The following is a 15,519-nucleotide window of genomic DNA, read 5'->3' on the forward strand; positions in this document are numbered from 1 at the left end:
CTAGGAAGGTCCTAATCCTCAACTCCAGCTGACTCTGAGCTCTGTGCATCCAGGAAGTGAAGGCCAAGGCAGTATCACTGGTAGCCCCATCAAATGCTAAGAGAATTGATCCTAGGCTTTTAAGGAAACAGCAGCTGACTACCAATGAAATCAGAGTCCAGCAATTGCACATGATAAATAACAGACTTAACAGAATTAATATATCTTCAAGCAAAAAGCGACAATAACAAGGGAAGGAGAAAAACATAAACTGGGAGACGGAGCTGATTTACAGATGTCATCCTTTTGTTTTGTTTTAAAATATTTATTTATTTGTTTGTTATGTATACAGTTTTCTGCCTGCACATACACCTGCAGCCAAGAGGGCATCAGATCACATTATAGATGGGTGTGAGCCACCATGTGGCCGCTGGGAATTGAACTCAGGACCTTTGGAAGAGCAGTCAGTGCTCAACCTCTGAGACTTATCTCTTGCTTTTAGAGACAGGGTTTCTCTGTGTAACCTTGGCTGCCCTGGGCTCACTTTGTAGACCAGGCTGGCCTTGAAGTCACAGAGATTTGTCTGTCTCTGCCTCCCTGAGTGCTGGGATTACAGGAGTGGGCCACCGAGCTCAGCTAGATGTCATCTTTTATAACACTTAAATGTCCACTTTTTCCCCCCAAGAAAGGGTTACAAGACAGAAAAACAAAACAAAACAGCACAACCACAGCAGAAACCATGAAAGGCCAGAAGTCGGCTTAGGGAGAAGACTGGAATCAGACATTTTGTTTTTCTTTTGTAAATTAAAAAAAAAAATTATGTGCCTATATGTGGGTTTGTGTACATGAGTACAGTGCCCATGGAAGTCAGAAGAGGGTATAGGACCCTCTGGAGTTTTAGTATCAAGTTAGCCACCCATCATAGGTGCTAGGAACCTGGATCCTCTACAAGCCTAGTGCACACTTTTAATCTCTGCGTCATGTCTCCAGCCCCTTTTTAATCATGTTCAAATAGCTAATGGAGCCACAAAGATGAGAAGAACAGCTCAGCAAACAGAGAACACTTATAAAGAGATGCAGATGAGTGTAAAAACAAAATGCCAAACGAAAACTCTAGGTTTGAAAAGGATAATGGAGGTGAGAAATTCAATAGAGAGATCAACAGCATTGAATCTGAAGGTAAATTGAAAATCTCCAGCCTGAGAATGAAGGAAACAAACAAACAAACAAACAACAACAACAACAAAAAAAACCCAGCAAGAAACAAAAGAAAGTCTCAAAGGCCTGTGAGAAACATTATCAAGCATAACATCAGAATTCTGGCAGGATGAAGGAGAAGATACAGAAGACATCTCAAAAATAATAACTGAAAACATTCTGATTTGATGAAACATGTCTGTGATGGTTTGAATGACAATTGCCTCATTGACTCACTCATCTTCTTCAATACTTAGTTCCCAGTGGCCAGTTGGTAGAACTGTTTGGGAAGGATTAGGAGGAGGTGTCACAGGGGCAGCCTTGGAGGCTTCACCTCATTCTTGGTGCCTCTCTCTTTTCCTCAAACTTGTGGATCAAGACGTAAGCTCTCAGCTCTAGCACCAGCCTGCGTACCTTCTGCCATGCTCCCTACCATGGCTCCCTACCAGAACTCAAACCCTCTAAAGCTATACAGTTGAAGTAAATTCTTTCTCCTATAATTTGCTTTGGTCATGGTGACATCACAGCAACAGAAAAGTAACTAAGACAGAAGTTGGTGCCACAAGTGGGGCATTGCTATGATAGGCCTGATCATGGTGTGTTTTTTAAGGAATATGGAAGATTTGGGGACTTTGGACTAGTGATTGCTATAAGCAGGGTTTAATGGGACATCAGAGTAGAAGCTTGGAGGTCAATGATGTTAAGTGAAATGTGGACGATGGAAACACAACTTAAGAGGGTTCAGAGGAAAATATATCAGCAACTGAGCTAGAGACCACTATGATATTTTGACAAACAATGTGGCTGCTCTTTTGCTCTTGTCATAAAAATATGTATGTGGGAGGCTAAACTGAAGATTTTTGGACTAATTTTGATGACAGAGGTTATTTCAAGACAGCCTAGTATGGACTCTGTTTCATGGTCATTAGAAATCACTGTTATGCAGGTCTACAAAGAAAAAGGGCAAGCAGGGGGGGAAAAACATACAAAATGTACAGTTTTAGGGAAAAGAGTGCCAGGAAATGTAATGTTGGAGTCAAGGCTTGTGCTGAAAGATGAGAAGATTAAAGATGTGAAACAGAAGAAAGGCGATGGTGCCCCAGGGCTAAACCCTACGCAGCTCAGCTTCTACTTGTAGAAAGCAAAGTCCTGAGACATTTTCTGCACCTAAAACACCATCAAATCAAAGCTTATACAAATGTAATACAGGTTGGGGGCCAGCCTCTATTCCAAGCAGTCAGGCAAAGCTGGCAGCATCGCTATGTGCTTCTGGCTTTAGAGTCAAGAATGAAACAGGAAGAGGGTTATGGAATCTTCCTCTGCAGTCAGGGAATGCAACTGAGGCTGGGCATGTGACAGAGGAGTCTCTGCATGAAGGTCCTTAGAGGCCAATGTACGAAACTGTGCAAATGAAACCTGGATTGTGTTGGAGACTCAAAGATGTTAGTGGGGCAAGAGCACTGGGCTATGTGCCAAGGAGCTGCAGACAGGGAAGGGAACCAGCCCGCAAAAGGAAAGAACACTGTAGTTAACAAAACTAGAAGGGCAGGGCATCTAGACCCTTTTGTATTGGACTTGGGGTTTGTTGTACTGGGTTTTGGTCTTGCTTTGGTACAGTATTTCCTCACTATGACTCTCTTCTTTCCTCCATTTTGGAACGGTGATGTATTTTCTATGACATTGCATGTTGGAAGTATGTAATTTGCTTTCACAGGGAGTTACAATTAAGAGATTGTCTTCTGTCTCAGAAGAGACTTTGGACTTTTAAATTGTATTTAGTTGTTTAAACTGTGCTGAGACTGTGAGAAACTATGAGGACTTGTGAACTTGGAATAAATGTATTCGGTATTATGATATGGTCACGAGCTGATGGGGCCAGGAAGGGAAATGTGATGGTTTAAATGAGGATGGTCCCATAGGCTTGTATATTTGAATACTTTATATATTCATATATTTGAATGTACTCATATACTCAAATATACTCATATATATTGGTAGAACTGTCTGGGAAGGATTAGGAGGTGTGGCCTTTGGGAATTGCCGTGTCACAGGGGAAAGCTTGGAGGTTTCAAAAGCCTCAGAACCTATAAATGTTACCTATTTGGAAAAACAACTTTGTAGACCTGATGAAAGACCTTTCAAAGAGAGAGAGCTTTTCACTGTTTGAGTCGGTCAGCTCAGTACCTCTGTAAGAGGTCCATCTCTTCTCCTCCCTCCCTCTGTAAGAGGGAGCCAGAAGACAGAGGCAATGAGAGACTGAGGTCAGCATGCCATTGCAAGATGGAAAGAGGGAACATGAGCCGAGAAACAGAGGTGGTCTTTAGAAGACAGAAAAGGAAACACAAAGCAAGATCTTTCCTTGCAATTTCCCGAAAGAATCTATTGTCTTTCAAACTTACAAGGTAAGAAATCTTGTTTTACGTGATTTGTGAAGGCAGGAATGAGAAACCAATATGTAACTCTTTACTACTCAATTTAAAAAATACTGAATAAATCAATAAATCTAAACATTTGTTAATAAACTTCTAATATATACAGCTGTAACTGGTAAAATAATAACAGTAAAAATGGAGAGGGAAAATCAATGAAGCACACTAAGAAAATTTTATATACTACTGAAATTAGGTTGGTGATCACTTGAATTAGATTATTTCAAATTACGATGTTAATTGTATTCCCAGAAAACTCACTAAGAAAACCAAATCAAATGGAAACCTAGTCTACTGAACACTGGTTAAAATAATTCTCATTGCCACATTGATATCAGCCCTTCTTAACGTGTTTCTATCTTTCTCGTCTTAAAATACGCTCAGCTTCTAATAAACCAAGGCCATAATTTTAGTATTTAAATTAAATCTAAAATGTAACATAATTTGAAACAGTTGCCAAAGGCAGTGAAACAGTTAATATTTTAGCACATATAACCACGTTCCATTCATATCCATCTCAAAATATTTAAGAGTGAATTTCACTACAAGTATTTTAGGGAAAGTTATTTTTAGTAAAGGTGATTTTTAATAGTTTAATTGGTTGCAATTTGAGTAGGTAATTCAGGAAAGATACTTTACTCCATTAGTGAATCTTTGGAGGTTTGTCAATGATGTCATTTGTTTCATGTTAAATATTATGATCAGATGCAACCAATGTTTTAGAACTTGGCAATGATACACTTCAGTCCTGGATACCCAGGAAACAGCAGTGAAAAGCCAAGCTATGAGAAAAGGCAGGCTCTGTGGAACAACAATCCACACTTATCCAGGCGTTAGATATGCATGGTGTTAAAGTCAGGCTTTCAGGCCCCAACAGCTGCTCTGAGGCCCTGACTCTGCTTTCAGTAGATGTAAATAACAACTGTACCGTGCCTTACTAGCTGGGGTCCCAAGGCTTCCTCTTTCTAATGCTGGTATCTTAAAGTCACTTTCCAGTGCCCACCAAACATCATCGGGGAGGTGACTCCACCCCCACCCCCACCCAGTTCCTGGGCCTGAATTAATATCACAGCCCCTGTTCTGCACAGGGCCTGAAGCCACATGAGACAGGAGACAAGGCTGCAGGGCAGGAGTTGCAGGAAGAGGAAGCAGGTCTGTGTGGCATCACTGTGACTATCTCTGAAGAGAGCCTGTTCTCTGGATCTTCCCTTACATTGGGCATTCCTTGTGAGTGGTATTTACTTGAAACTGGTTAAGACTTTGAACAGATGCAAATAGTCATTCCATATAATCTCTGGCTCTTCAGGAATAATGTCAACTGATGCTAAGGGATTTTCCTAGAAAACAAAAGATATCTTCATATCTTTTCTATAATTTCATTCATGTGTTTATAAATTCTAGTCATGATCTTGAATTTTAGGGATGCTGAAAATTTTTTAACCACTGAAAACAAATTACTTAATTGTAAAACTAAAGTCTCTGATTTTCAACCCCGTCAGAGACTTGAGAAGGAATAAAATTAATTATCTGAGTAGACAGAAAGTGTGGGTTAGCAACTTCCACAATGAAAAAACGACAGGGACAGTCTGATGCCTGAACAGTCCCCCAAATTTCTCTATAATGTTGGAGCATCATCTTCAGCCTTCTGGCCCAGCATATCTGACAGACATGTTTGTGAGGCAGGAACTATTGAGGACTTGCTTACCCTGTCTAGGCAGAGTTTGGCCTGCCTGCATCCACACTTGCCCATTTTCAGGCAGAATTCTGTCTGTGGCAGAAACAGGACATTTTGTTCAGTGGCTGGTTTGTCACATTTGAAGCCATCTCCATAAGGAGGCTCATTGATGCTCACCATCTTTGTAGTAGGCTGCGTATTGCCAGGAGTTAACCTGTCTTATGGTCAAAGAATCTTTAAAATAATAAAAAACATTCTTAAATGCCATATTCTGTAGGTCTCTGAAAAATTTGAAGACCTTATTTAATTATTTTGCCTTATCTATCTATAAAATCATATCTGTCTCCTAAACCTGGGATGTATATTCTTGTGATAAAAATAGACTAGCAATTGACATGACCATGATTTCACCAACTAACAATTACCATGTATTACTTAGTTATTCTAAATAGGCTGCAAGAGCATTTTCAAAGTACTGCAAGTAAACTTCGTATTATAATTGAGTTGCATGGGTAGAATACTTCATAATGCATAGAAATATATATAATGTGTGTGAAGAATAATCTTAAATTTGAATTCTATACCAATGTATCAAAGTTAAACCTATCATTTTATCAATATATGTAGTTCTCTATTTCAAAAGTTAATGTCTAAGAGTGTTGTAGCTCTGAAAAAAAATGATATTATTCAAGGCAAAATTTTATTATGGTTTGTGATGAACAAGACTTAAGTGATTAAACTGTTATGTTGAAAGTTCTTCCAAAATGTTTGGACAAAAATGAAAACAGAATGGACACTTTTCTCAGCTACTTTACTAATAACTTTTCAAATATAAGCCTATGAATATCTATAATTGTCTATTAAAGTCAAAATAGAACTTAAATAAAAAAAACCAAGTTACTTGAGAGAGAGAAAAAACAAGTCAGTACATACAGTTGTTCCCATTAACTTTCCCTATGACCCAAATCCCCTTTGGGACAAATTTAATGTTGTTAGATGTAATGACAATGCACAAAATGCTGAAGACAGACTGTCAGGACGGGTGCTGCATGTACCACTCTGGGTAAACTGAGGCACAGCATCCATCTCAGAGAGTAAATAAGCTAATATATACATACTTAAAGTGTATCCAGCATATTAAACACTATTCAGGTTAAAGAATATAAAGAATTTTACTTTCTCGATCTTTTCCTACTATTGTAATTTTCAGAAATGGTGTTTAAGAAAAAAACCTGCTACAACCAGCTCCCAGTTTTGGCTAACAGTGTCTTAGTACAGCATAAATTGCCTAAGATGCCTCCACTTTGACCTGCGAACTGTTGTCAGAAAGGGTTTAGTGATGGAAACATCTCTTGGGAAGAGCCAGGATCTTCTAACAGTGTTGGAAACATGGAGGGGCCAGCTGTAGACGGGTCCTGCAGGACTGGCCAGGAACATGGAGCGACAGCCACACGGTGCTCTGCTTCCCCAGCAGGTGCTACAGGGAGCTGAACACACTCGAGCTCAGTCATCACTTCTGCTGCTGCCACTGAAGGTCAGAACCAGCCCCTAGGGCACAGATGGAGCCAAGACACCTTTCCTTGGACTTCCCAACCATACAAAAAGGTGTTTAGCTGCAGAACCCAATTAGCATCTAAAACTCTAGGGAATCTCAGACACATGCCTCTTCCTAAGTGGAGGAAACAAACCACAAAGAGCTAGGAAGAGTTGCCCACTAGCAAACAATCTAATGTGACAATGGCTTTGGGAGGGTCATCACTACACTCACGTCCACTTCCTCATCTACAAACCGGGGATAATGGCCGTGAATATGCAGGGTCCTTCACAGGTGCTGGGTTAGGCTGTGGGCACGTAGCTGGGTCATGAGGGCTCTGAGCTAACGGGAGGATCAATTCCTTGACACATTTTTATGATGGCTTTACTGGGAGGTGGTAAAAAGAAGTCAGGGTCTAGTTGAAGGAAGTAGGTCACTGGGGGTGGGCACTGGGAAAATGTTCCCTGACCTTTTTCCACTGAACGCTTTGCAGCCATGAGATAAGCACCCTCTGCTCTAGGCTCAAGCAATGGAGCCAGCTGACTGACTCGGGGCTGACATCTCTGAAACTACTATTCAATGCAAGCTCTTCAGTTGTCTTCTCAGGCGCTGTCCCTGCAGCAGAACTTGAGTCAACCCAACAAAGAGCTGTGCTGAGGACTTAAGGGGATTAAACACACAAAACATTCGATAGAGAGGTACATCCCTGCCATTCTGATTCCTTGGCTTAGTGTGCGTTTTACTACGGGATGCCCTTCTGACCCTCACTTGTTTTGATACCAGGATCTTTTAGGACTTCCTTAACCCTTAGGTCCTGGTAATAAATCTCCCTTTTAAGATATTTGATCTTTTTTTTTTTAGATTTATTTATTATTATTATGTATACAGTGCTCTGCCTGCATGTGCATCTGCAGGCCAGAGGAGGGCATCAGATCACATTATAGATGGTTGTAGGGCATCATGCGGTTGCTGGGAATTGAACTCATGACCTGTGGAAGAACAGTCAGTGTTCTTAACCTCTGAGCCATCTCTCCAGCCCACGATATCTGATCTTATATAGCATAAAAATGAAGATAATGTGTATGTATTTTAGTAAATCATGATGCCTTCATTCCAGTGACAAATAAAGGAAGAAAAAACAAACGCTTTAGCTGTTGTAGCAAACAGACGACACCTCCATTCTGCTAACTTTTCTGCTCTTATCAAGACTTCTCACATAGTCAGCCATCTCAAGCTCAACGGCATTCACGTGAACAGTGATAACAGGCCAGAACTGGGTTATTTAGGAAAGACTTGGTTACAAAAATCTAGTATTTAAAAAAAGAATGTCCCAAGAAAGTAAAATTTCATGTTATAAAAGCCTAAATCTACTTAAAAACACCTGATGAACAGGTGACATGGAACATTAACCTACAGGTAACACTGATGCCTTAAAGTGAAGTAAACAAAGGTCCAAGCTAGAGAAATATATAAAGACACAACTTTTCTAAATAAATTATGTATGTTTATATGATATTAGGTAATTCTATAACAAAGAAACAAATTCTGGGCCTAAGAAATAAGGAAAATAAAACAATCGTTATATTTGCAATGATCTGCACCATTAGAAAATATTAGGTATAATAAATCTGAATAAGAATGTTAGAATTATTCAACTAAATAAGGATGTTGTTTAATCACAGGACAGCAACTCCTATTTACAGTCACTACAAAGGCTCACTCACTGCTTATCATATTCATCAACATCACAACCTTGCAAAGAACCCCAAACGGGTGGCACACCTACCCTGACTGCAAACAAGGAGGCAAGGGTGCTTACCGTTCTACTACAGGAGAGGGTGGCTATAGGAGAGTGTGAACAGGAGAGGGTGACTACAGGAGAGGGTGACTACAGGAGAGGGTGGCTACAGGAGAGGGTGACCACAGGAGAGGGTGGCTACAGGAGAGGGTGACTACAGGAGAGGGTGGCTACAGGAGAGGGTGACTACAGGAGAGGGTGGCTACAGGAGAGGGTGACTACAGGAGAGGGTGGCTATAGGAGAGTGTGAACAGGAGAGGGTGACTACAGGAGAGGGTGACTACAGGAGAGGGTGGCTACAGGAGAGGGTGACTACAGGAGAGGGTGACTACAGGAGAGGGTGGCTATAGGAGAGTGTGAACAGGAGAGGGTGACTACAGGAGAGGGTGGCTACAGGAGAGGGTGGCTACAGGAGAGGGTGACTACAGGAGAGGGTGGCTATAGGAGAGTGTGAACAGGAGAGGGTGACTACAGGAGAGGGTGACTACAGGAGAGGGTGGCTACAGGAGAGGGTGACCACAGGAGAGGGTGGCTACAGGAGAGGGTGACTACAGGAGAGGGTGGCTACAGGAGAGGGTGACTACAGGAGAGGGTGGCTACAGGAGAGGGTGACTACAGGAGAGGGTGGCTATAGGAGAGTGTGAACAGGAGAGGGTGACTACAGGAGAGGGTGACTACAGGAGAGGGTGGCTACAGGAGAGGGTGACTACAGGAGAGGGTGGCTATAGGAGAGTGTGAACAGGAGAGGGTGACTACAGGAGAGGGTGACTACAGGAGAGGGTGGCTACAGGAGAGGGTGACTACAGGAGAGGGTGGCTATAAGAGAGTGTGAACAGGAGAGGGTGACTACAGGAGAGGGTGACTGACTATAGGAGAGGGTGACTACAGGAGAGGGTGGCTACAGGAGAGGGTGGCTACAGGAGAGGGTGACTGACTACAGGAGAGGGTGACTACAGGAGAGGGTGGCTACAGGAGAGGGTGACTACAAGAGAGGGTGACTACAGGAGAGGGTGGCTACAGGAGAGGGTGACTGACTACAGGAGAAGGTGACTACAGGAGAGGGTGGCTACAGGAGAGGGTGGCTACAGGAGAGGGTGACTGACTACAGGAGAAGGTGACTACAGGAGAGGGTGGCTACAGGAGAGGGTGACTACAGGAGAGGGTGACTGACTACAGGAGAAGGTGACTACAGGAGAGGGTGGCTACAGGAGAGGGTGACCACAGGAGAGGGTGGCTACAGGAGAGGGTGGCTACAGGAGAGGGTGACTACAGGAGAGGGTGACTACAGGAGAGGGTGGCTACAGGAGAGGGTGGCTACAGGAGAGGGTGGCTACAGGAGAGGGTGACTACAGGAGAGGGTGGCTACAGGAGAGGGTGGCTACAGGAGAGGGTGGCTACAGGAGAGGGTGGCTACAGGAGAGGGTGGCTACAGGAGAGGGTGACTACAGGAGAAGGTGACTACAGGAGAAGGTGACTACAGGAGAGGGTGGCTACAGGAGAGGGTGACTACAGGAGAGGGTGACTACAGGAGAAGGTGACTACAGGAGAAGGTGACTACAGGAGAGGGTGGCTACAGGAGAAGGTGACTACAGGAGAGGGTGGCTACAGGAGAGGGTGGCTACAGGAGAGGGTGGCTACAGGAGAGGGTGGCTACAGGAGAGGGTGACTGACTACAGGAGAGGGTGACTACAGGAGAGGGTAGCTACAGGAGAGGGTGACTACAGGAGAGGGTGGCTACAGGAGAGGGTGGTTACAGGAGAGGGTGACTACAGGAGAGGGTGGTTACAGGAGAGGGTGGCTACAGGAGAGGGTGGCTACAGGAGAGGATGACTACAGGAGAGGGTAGCTACAGGAGAGGGTGACTACAGGAGAGGGTGGCTACAGGAGAGGGTGGTTACAGGAGAGGGTGGCTACAGGAGAGGGTGGCTACAGGAGAGGGTGACTACAGGAGAGGGTGACTACAGGAGAGGGTGGCTACAGGAGAGGGTGGCTACAGGAGAAGGTGACTACAGGAGAGGGTGGCTACAGGAGAGGGTGGCTACAGGAGAAGGTGACTACAGGAGAAGGTGACTACAAGAGAAGGTGACTACAGGAGAGGGTGGCTACAGGAGAAGGTGACTACAGGAGAGGGTGGCTACAGGAGAGGGTGGCTACAGGAGAGGGTGGCTACAGGAGAGGGTGGCTACAGGAGAGGGTGACTGACTACAGGAGAGGGTGACTACAGGAGAGGGTAGCTACAGGAGAGGGTGACTACAGGAGAGGGTGGCTACAGGAGAGGGTGGTTACAGGAGAGGGTGGCTACAGGAGAGGGTGACTACAGGAGAGGATGACTACAGGAGAGGGTGACTACAGGAGAGGGTGACTGACTACAGGAGAGGGTGACTACAGGAGAGGGTGGCTACAGGAGAGGGTGACTACAGGAGAGGGTGACTACAGGAGAGGGTGGCTACAGGAGAAGGTGACTACAGAAGAGGGTGGCTATAGGAGAGGGTGGCTACAGGAGAGGGTGACTGACTACAGGAGAGGGTGGCTACAGGAGAGGGTGGCTACAGGAGAGGGTGACTACAGGAGAGGGTGACTACAGGAGAGGGTGGCTACAGGAGAGGGTGACTACAGGAGAGGGTGGCTACAGGAGAAGGTGGCTACAGGAGAGGGTGACTACAGGAGAGGGTGACTGACTACAGGAGAGGGTGACTGACTACAGGAGAGGGTGACTAGCCTTTCTACTACAGACCTAAGACATGTGTATGTGTGTTTCCCTTCAACAGATCCAAGTATGGAATTAAGATATGGGAGGGATTGCAGGGACATGTACATGTCCAGTGACAGAAATTTCAATCTTCTTAAAACAAACAAGAAATGAGAAGACTAATTTATTATCTACATTATTTTTATGAACAGAATTTTTTTCCTGGAATAGAATTAAGTACAGTTTTCAAACAGGCATTTCCCCCAGGTTATTACAGTCTCTAGGGAGTCTACTGCACAGGGAAGACAGAGGATGGACAGCTGCTGACATTTTTCCTTTACTTCTTGCCTTTAAAGATGAGCTCCCCCTCTGTCATGGGGCACCACTCAGTACTTCTCTGGCTCATACTGTATTGCAAAACAAACATCACATGTAAATCTAGACCTCAATGCCTCCTCTAAACACAGATGACCCTAGGAAGGTGAGTATTACAGAGTGTCTTAAGGTGGTGGACTCCCTCAGGCCTTAGAAAGTTAAAAAGGTATGGAAGAGCTAGAAGCTAGTACAAGTTCACCTCAGGACATGATAGTTTAAGCACTTAAGAGCTTACCCCTCTGCTGGCTCAGTGGTGGGTATGGCGCCTGCCACCTGCTGACCTGCGTTTGACCCCAGGACCCACATGGTGAAAGGAGAGAATCAAGTCCTGGAACCATCCTCTGACGAGCACACGCCCACCGCACCTACCCATTCACACACAGATGTCCACAATCACGTGCACAAGTGCAGGAACACTTGTCCCACTTTATTCTTACCTAGCTTCTCTCTCACTGTTAGTAGAATCAGAATATCAGAGAAAAATACAACCCACAGGTCACTGGTCTAAGTCCTTTCATTTTGGTCACCAGAAGACTGATGCTCAAAATATTTTAGAAAACGTACATAGTTGGTTGAGATGGAACTCAGGTCTTTCAATCTTCAGCACATTTTCTATTTTTGATGTTTGTATGTGCAGTCAATGGGGCACACTCAAGCTACAGCCACATTTCAATCCTGTTGTAATCTCACCAGCAGCAAAAACCACCCCAGAGCTCTCAAAAAGTAATTTCGTATTTCTGACTCAACAAGTTCCTGAAAAATCATCTATGGAACTAAATATTACATGTGAATTATGTTATTATCTATGAAATAAGCCATAAACTTTAAACATTTTAAAAGTAATTTATAATGTTGGGTATTGGATGAAAACATCTTTGGTGAAAGGTTAATATTTTTCCAGTAATAACAATAAACAATCATTAAAAAACAACCAGGATAAATGACTAAATATAGAAGTAATCTTTTTTTATGAACATACCTCATAAACATGTCTGAGAGAATCAAAGAGAAGCTCTTTCAAGTAAACTACAATAACAAGAATTCTCTATTCAACTTATACTAAAAATTAAGCAAGGAAAACATTAGTACTATGGCACTTACAGAAAACACCTGAGTTCTACTGGTATTACATTTTTACATTCAGTATAATAGTATTATAAACTGGCTGCAAAACTGTAGTATGCCGAGGTCTAAGACTCTGAAAGGATGCGAAGGACAAAGCAAGGCTAAGAACAAGGAAACATGGCTACAGGTATGACAGACAGCACACTGGTACCTAGGGGACAGCTGCTGAGAGCACAAGGCAGACAGCTTTCTGTAGATTCAAACGGCATGACGTGGCATCTACTTACCTAGCACATTCTCCTCCTTGTAAGTAGCCCCAGGAACCTACTGTATTGCCTGGCAGAGTATCACAGAAGCCACGCCCACAGCTAACACATGCAATGTAGGAAGCACACAGTCTGACCAGAGATAAAACTTAGTATTGTCTACGGCAGTGGCTCTCAGCCTCCCTAACGCTGCCGCCCTTTAACACAGCTCCTCATGCTGTGGTGACCCCAGCCATGAAATTATTTCATTGCTGCTTCATAACTGCAATTTTACTGCTGTTATGAATTGTAATGTAAATGTCTGACACACAGGATATCTGCTATGTGACCCCTGGGCAAGGGTCACTCAGCTCCCAAGGGGGTTGGAACCCACAGGTTGAGAGCCACTGCTTATGGCAAATACAACTAATGTGGAGCTGGAAACAAATGAAGTCATCAAAGCAATACAAAGCAAACATTTGATGGCAGCCTTTCTCTTCTAGTTTAACTCGGCTACTACTGTATAAGAACCTATTCTCCTCAGGAATTACTACCCCTCCAGACGAGACAGTGAAAAAAAATTGAAAAACAGAAATAATAGAACATTTCGTTGTATAAAAATGTGTACTCTTTAAAATAGTGTTTGCACGCTCCTTCTTTTCTTCCTCTTATAAAGCATGCTCACTTGAAAAAGTATTTACACAGTGGAACACAACTGTAAAGCAAAGCAAAATTATTAAATATGCGGAAACGATAGAAGGGGGCAATGCAATAGTAAGCGAGGTCACCCAAGCCTCCCGCAACTGCAGACGCAGCGTTACATCCTTTGTTTTGTGTGTTTAACTTAAGAGTTCAAGTGGAAGCAGGAAACTGGAAAGGAGCCCGTGGGGTGCTGTGAGGGAGGGGTATAGATTACAGCTGTACAGAAGTAGGGGGGCAGAACTCGGGAGGTGGAAGGGTTAAACAGGGAGAGCTGTGGGAGTACACAGGAGACGAGGAGAGGGACAGGGAGGGGAGAGGAATCCCCCCCCCCCCGCCGCACACAATAAAGGAATATGTGAAAACCCACATGGATGTCTACTCTCTCACAATATAATTAAAAAACCTGAAGGGATTAGTGCATGTGAAATAAAAGAAAGGGCACTAGGGGTTAAAAGATTAAGTGAGGATGGCAGCAGCAGGAGGAGGGAGCAGGGGAAGAAAGTGGGTGGACTCAATGGCTTTATGCAGCACTGGTCACTGTGTGCCCACTCATGCAATAGTGACATGAGGGCCCCCTCATTTATTAGACTGCTTAGCCACTGAGGAGTGGTGGACTTCAGAAGGCTGAGTGGGCATGGCCTTGTTGGAGTGGGCATGGCCTTGTTGGAAGCTTTGAGGTTTCCAAAGCCCATGCCAAGCACAGAGTCTCTTCCTACTCCCTGTAGATTCAGAGAGAACTTTCAGCTACTTTTCCAGCACCATGCCAGCTTGTGTGCCACCATGCCCCCATCACAATGATAACAGGCTGAATCTCTGAAACTGAAGGTAAGCCCCAACTAAATGCTTTCTCTTATAAGAATCGTGCTGGTAATGGTTTCTCTCCACAACACCAACCAAGATATGGGGCAAATAACAACTTTCTGATTGGAGGTGAAGCCCTGCTTCACAAGAGAGAATTTCATGCCTGGTGCTGTAATCCTGGAAAAATCCCAGGCTGGGGAGGACAAAGAACCTTGGCTGCTCTCACTCAGCCTTGGCTAACAAAGCTTCTTTTGCTGTGGGCAGTAGTCAAGAGGAGAAGAAATACAACTGGTCAAAGTGCTGAGAATAAAAGACTATTTTATTCAGTGGTCAGCTCTAAACGGGATAAACAGTGTAGGAGCTAGAGGATGGAGAGGAGTGCTGTGAGATGTCCCCTGCATGGCATGACCACTGCATGCCTGCAGTCACAGGAGCTGTCATTACCTGTACAAGACCAAGCCACCCAAAGTTCTGGCATAGATGGGCAGATCACCTGTCTCCAGGCCTTACCCTGACAGAGGAGCTACTGGCGGGTGGTCACTGGAGGGTCCCATGCTCCAGTGAATGGCCCCACACCCATGCACACATGGGCAGCACGAATTGGACTTAGTGGGTTATGAGATGTTGCGGGAAACAAGGGAGGCATTTGGGGAAATATGAGCACATCTTATTGTATGCATGAAAAATCTCAAGAGTAAAAGTGTTTTAAAAAGCACTTCCCCCAAAATCCTTATTCTGAACATTTTAAATGATGTTAATTCTAGTAATAAAACTTAACCCCACAAAACACAGTACACCTACTGCCATCTTTTCCTTATAAAGATCCTCAAGGACCTAGTTGAAGTAGCCAGGCCCCATGGTGACTGGAAATCGGTCTGGTGTGATGCAAGGGGCTACTGCCCAAGCCTTAGGCTCACACAGTCAAAGCTTAGAAACAACAATGAAACATCAAGACTCTAACTTAAAATTTAAATCTAAAATTTGTATATTTACATTATAAACGGTTTCTTATCCAATATAACACAGAAAG

General features: G+C 43.8%; 1 protein-coding gene across 3 annotated transcripts in view; it reads right to left on the reverse strand.

The window, feature by feature from the left end:
• The window catches only part of Syt14 (synaptotagmin 14), a 135,101-nt gene that overhangs the window by 16,055 nt on the left and 103,527 nt on the right, over nucleotides 1-15,519 (reverse strand). The gene's annotated exons all lie outside the window — the stretch shown is intronic.

Source organism: Acomys russatus, chromosome 6 (genome assembly GCF_903995435.1).
Source record: "Acomys russatus chromosome 6, mAcoRus1.1, whole genome shotgun sequence".
Lineage (NCBI taxonomy): Eukaryota > Metazoa > Chordata > Mammalia > Rodentia > Muridae > Acomys > Acomys russatus.